The sequence below is a fragment of the Rhipicephalus microplus genome, unplaced genomic scaffold (genome assembly GCF_043290135.1).
Source record: "Rhipicephalus microplus isolate Deutch F79 unplaced genomic scaffold, USDA_Rmic scaffold_361, whole genome shotgun sequence".
Classification (NCBI taxonomy): domain Eukaryota; kingdom Metazoa; phylum Arthropoda; class Arachnida; order Ixodida; family Ixodidae; genus Rhipicephalus; species Rhipicephalus microplus.
Window position 1 is genome coordinate 112,501 of NW_027464928.1, and position 5,025 is coordinate 117,525.

General features: G+C 58.0%; 2 non-coding genes across 2 annotated transcripts in view; both read right to left on the minus strand.

Moving 5' to 3' along the window:
* The window catches only part of LOC142794005 (5.8S ribosomal RNA), a 153-nt gene extending 141 nt beyond the window's left edge, over positions 1–12 (minus strand). Inside the window, exon 1 of the ribosomal RNA XR_012891994.1 lies at positions 1–12. This exon is cut by the window's left edge and continues 141 nt beyond it. This is a non-coding gene — a ribosomal RNA (5.8S ribosomal RNA).
* Positions 13–1,731: 1,719 nt separating this feature from the next.
* Positions 1,732–3,546, minus strand: LOC142794010 (small subunit ribosomal RNA). Its single transcript, XR_012891999.1, has one exon. It is a non-coding gene; the product is annotated as a small subunit ribosomal RNA (ribosomal RNA).
* Between the last annotated feature and the right edge of the window lie 1,479 nt (positions 3,547–5,025).

The following is a 5,025-nucleotide window of genomic DNA, read 5'->3' on the forward strand; positions in this document are numbered from 1 at the left end:
CCGCTTAGAGTCGTGAAAAAGTGTTTGTTCAATTCCGTACAGTCAAAACCAAACGTTTCTGGCACTCGGCCAAACAGTGGCCAAGAAGGGCGCTTTTCAGCGCACGCTTGGACTCCAAAACTCTGCCGCGCCTTTTTCGGCTGCCGCAAATCGAGCAAACGGTGTGTTTCGGACGGCGTTTCGCTTCCGCTACTTGCGAGTGCTTTCGTGGTCCACCCCTCTATAAATACTCGGGAGGCGTCGAAGCCGGTTCTCCAAGCCGGACCCGTAGGTATCGTTGTGTGCTCGCTCTCATTGGCCCGCCTAACCAGAAAATGCCTGCGGTACACCCATTTGGATAAGAGTGCACGCAGATGCGGGCCTCGACGGCTACACATTTCCTCGGGCGGCCGCCTCCCGGCCTCCGTGGAGCGCGGGATGCACGGTCCCATCGACAAGCCTCTCCCGTTTTTACCGTGGCGTCGCGGTTCACCACGGCGGGCGGGTCGGTCTCCTCCGCATAAAAAGGGGGACCCCCGCTTTTTGTTCCACGAAATCGCACAAGCTTTTTTCGCATCCACGGTTTGCCACCGCACACCAAAATGCCGATCCGGCTGCCTACTTTAGCCAACAGGTGGAGCCAGGCGCGCCGTACTTGCGCGGCACTTCCCACGTCCACCGAAGTCGGTGCCAAGGACCACTTTCGGCGCCGGAGCCGCGTACGAGCCTACTCGAGGCGGAAGAACGAAGCCAGCAAGGGCCTGGCCGCAAGTGCGTTCAATTGTCGGGACGTCCAAGTCCCTCGTTCTTCCGTGCTTCCTCTTTCGGCAAGTCGTTGCGGCACCTTCCCAAAGCGCGCAGACCCGCTAATCGCGACGAGCGCGACGTGGCCGTGCCGCCTTTCCCTCGGCAGCAAGCAAAACGCCTGGCAACGTCGACGCTCCCCTAACCGCGATCTCGCACCGTGTTTCGTGTGGCGAATTCAAAAGCCGGCCGGCGCTGCTGCAACCATTACGGTCGGTACGCATACGCCGCGGAGGGCGGGACGGTCATCGGAGCGTGCGGTTCCTCCATCGAGTACTGCGCACCTCGGCCGTCGCATCGCCGTGCCATGACCGGCCGCGCGTCAACGCGAACCGGTGCCAGCGAGATCCCTCGCCTGCAAGAACCGACCGGCAGCCTCCGTCACCCGAGGACGCGGAGGCGCTTGCCGCGGACGGCGGGACGGTATGCACTGGTGCACAGCGGACCCGTCACATCGCCAGTTCCTTGACCGACCGCCGACGCTTGTGCCGTTCCTCTCGTACTTGGCAGTCGCCGCGCGATTGTCGGGTCTCGTTCTTGCACGCTCGAACGGTCGGGAGGGCACTCGGCTGGCGTTTCGGGAACGCGCAGCCTCGCCTTCTACCGACGTAACCACGACTCGCCGTTCGCGCTCCGCCGCTCCTGTTTACAGTACTAGGCGGTCCCGCAGCGGTCGGGTCGCGCATTTCGAGCGCTTCGAGCCACGGTGCAGTGGCGGGTCGAAAGCCGACCTATGAGTGCGTTGCGCCGTTTGTACCCGCGTCCGCCACCTGGCCGACCGTCCAAGGTCGCGGTGTTGGCGTCCGCTGGGCGCAACAATTTGTCACGGGGTGCCGCTCCACATTCAGGCAGCCCCGTGGGGAAAAGCCGACCCCGCGTCCAAACGGGGTCAGCGGCAGAAAGTGTCGGGCGCAGACGCAGCTGAGGCGCTCACCCTTCACAATCCGTTAATGATCCTTCCGCAGGTTCACCTACGGAAACCTTGTTACGACTTTTACTTCCTCTAAATGATCAAGTTTGGTCATCTTTCCAACAGACCGGCGCAACCGAAAGGCCGCGCCGGACATCGGTCCGAAGACCTCACTAAATCATTCAATCGGTAGTAGCGACGGGCGGTGTGTACAAAGGGCAGGGACGTAATCAACGCGAGCTTATGACTCGCGCTTACTGGGAATTCCTCGTTCAAGGGGAACAATTGCAAGCCCCTATCCCAATCACGAAAGAAGTTCCACGGGTTACCCAGTCTTTTCAGACAGGGATAAAGACACGCTGCTTCCTTCAGTGTAGCGCGCGTGCGGCCCCGGACATCTAAGGGCATCACAGACCTGTTATTGCTCTGTTTCGTGCGGCTAGGAGCCGCTTGTCCCTCTAAGAAGGTTGTAAGGTGCTGGGAACCCCGCACCTATTTAATAGGCTAGAGTCTCGTTCGTTATCGGAATTAACCAGACAAATCGCTCCACCAACTAAGAACGGCCATGCACCACCATCCACCGAATCAAGAAAGAGCTCTCAATCTGTCAATCCTCCCAGTGTCCGGGCCGGGTAAGTTTTCCCGTGTTGAGTCAAATTAAGCCGCAGGCTCCACTCCTGGTGGTGCCCTTCCGTCAATTCCTTTAAGTTTCAGCTTTGCAACCATACTTCCCCCGGAACCCAAATACTTTGGTTTCCCGGAAGCTGCCCGCCGAGTCATTTGAGTAACTCAGGCGGATCGCTGGTTGGCATCGTTTATGGTCAGAACTAGGGCGGTATCTGATCGCCTTCGAACCTCTGACTTTCGTTCTTGATCAATGAAAACATTCTTGGCAAATGCTTTCGCAGTAGTTCGTCTTGCGACGGTCCAAGAATTTCACCTCTAGCGCCGCAATACGAATGCCCCCGTCCGTCCCTCTTAATCATTACCTCGTATTCCAAAAACCAACAGAACAGAAACGAGGTCTTGTTCTATTATTCCATGCAAGTTTATTCAGGCGACTCGCCTGCGTTGAGCACTCTAATTTTTTCAAAGTAAAAGCACCGGCCATCTCGAGGCACACAATGAAGTGCACCAAGAAAGAACCGGCATGATGTTCAGTCCGAGCCGTCGCATCGGGTAGATGCACTACTCGTCTGGAACTGAGATCCAACTACGAGCTTTTTAACCGCAGCAGCTTTAGTATACGCTATTGGAGCTGGAATTACCGCGGCTGCTGGCACCAGACTTGCCCTCCAATTGATCCTCGTTAAAGGATTTAGAGTGTACTCATTTCAATTACGGGGCCTCAAAAGAGTCCCGTATTGTTATTTTTCGTCACTACCTCCCCGTGCCGGGAGTGGGTAATTTGCGCGCCTGCTGCCTTCCTTGGATGTGGTAGCCGTTTCTCAGGCTCCCTCTCCGGAATCGAACCCTGATTCTCCGTTACCCGTAACAACCATGGTAAGCAAGTAACCTACCATCGAAAGTTGATAAGGCAGACACTTGAAAGAAACGTCGCCGGCTCGTGGCCATGCGATCAGCACAAAGTTATCCAGAGTCACCACACAATACGGGCCGAAACCCGATCGATCTTGGTCTAATAAAAGCACCCGTTACCCAAAGGGCTCCAGGCTCACTGCATGTATTAGCTCTAGAATTGCCACAGTTATCCAAGTAGGAAGAAACGATCTAAGGAACCATAACTGATTTAATGAGCCATTCGCGGTTTCGCCTTATTTCGGCATGTACTTAGACATGCATGGCTTAATCTTTGAGACAAGCATATGATTACTGGCAGGATCAACCAGGTAATCGTTCGACTGCGCGTCCGTCCTCGCCCTCGGCGGGCCGGACGCAGTCTGTGTGCGGCGGAGGCCACCTTCAGGCGCCCCAACACGCTTATTTTGCACTCCGAGATGACGGCGTTCGAGCTCGCTACGGCACAACCTTCCCGAAAGACGAGTGGGAGCCGTGCGGCAAGAAGCACGTTCATGCTCGCTCTTTTTCGTTGCATCGACTCGGTCGCGCCGTGCGGGTTGCCCAAGCCCGCTGCACTGTCGGTGGACCGGCCGGAACTAGCAACGGAGCCGAGACTGCAAAGCCGCCAGACGACGGGTCACGCCCGCGTCTTCGGCGCTTTCGCATCTGAATCGCCCGAGGACGACACGGAACACACCTCGATATCGTGGTAAAACGGCACCGTCCGACAACCAGCCCCTAACGCATCAAGCGGATGAGGCTGCAGACGACTGCCGTGGATTCCCCTGGAGCAGACCCGAGGACACGCTTGACGAGGCCGAAGCCCGCCGCATATCAGACACCCGGTCGCTTTCGCGTACGCCGCTCACGAGAACCCCCACATAATAGCAGCGATAAGTACCCAGACCTCCTTGGGCCCTAATACGAGCGTACTCGAGAAAATTTCACCGCGGGTGTGCCCCGAAACGTGTGGCATGTTGAGCGTGCCACAAGTCTACGTCGCTCTCAAACCCGCCGAGGTCGTAGAATTTGCGACCCTACTCACGAAATTCCCACCGAGGATACGGCCGCAAACGTACCGCACCTTGGGTAGGCCACGAGTTTGTGCAACACTACGCTGACGGCACAGCACCGAGGTCGTGCGCGCACGCACGGGAAAATTCCGCCGCGGTTTCTGCCGAAAACGTGAGGCACCACGACTCTCCGCAAGTTCGCGTCGACTGCGAAAGACCGAAGTCGTGAACGACGTGTCCGCTACTCGCCGCCGACACGCTGGACACCAAACGTACAACGACTCGACGGCGTCGTAGAGGCCCACGACGCGGTTTTCCTTAACGACGTCTCGGCGTGGCACCGACAGGTTAGAACGGCCGACCAACGTTCCCTGTCCGCCGTTCGGCTCAGTCGAAGGGCTCGGCGACTTCGGCAACGCTGCGAAGCCGCACGGTGACGCACGCCATGTCCCCATTTTTTTTTTCTTTCTGCGTCTGCCGGGGTGCCCCTATAATAGCAGCGATAAGCACCCAGACCGCCGTGGGTCGCTCGCCCCGGCTGACGTGGTTTTTCGTACTCCTGCGGCGGTCGCCGTCAAGAAGCACGTCCAAATACGCTACTTTCGTGGGCGCATTCACGCTCTTTCGCTTCGCCGGAGTGCCAGCACTCACTCTGCCAAAAACGGCGAACATCCGAGCGGCGGTTCCCACTTTTGCGTCGGCGTCGCAAACCCCGCCCCGGCAGACGAGGTTTGCCGTACTCGTGCGACGGTGGCCGGCGGGCACGTCGAAAGACGCCGATATCGTGCGCGAATTGGC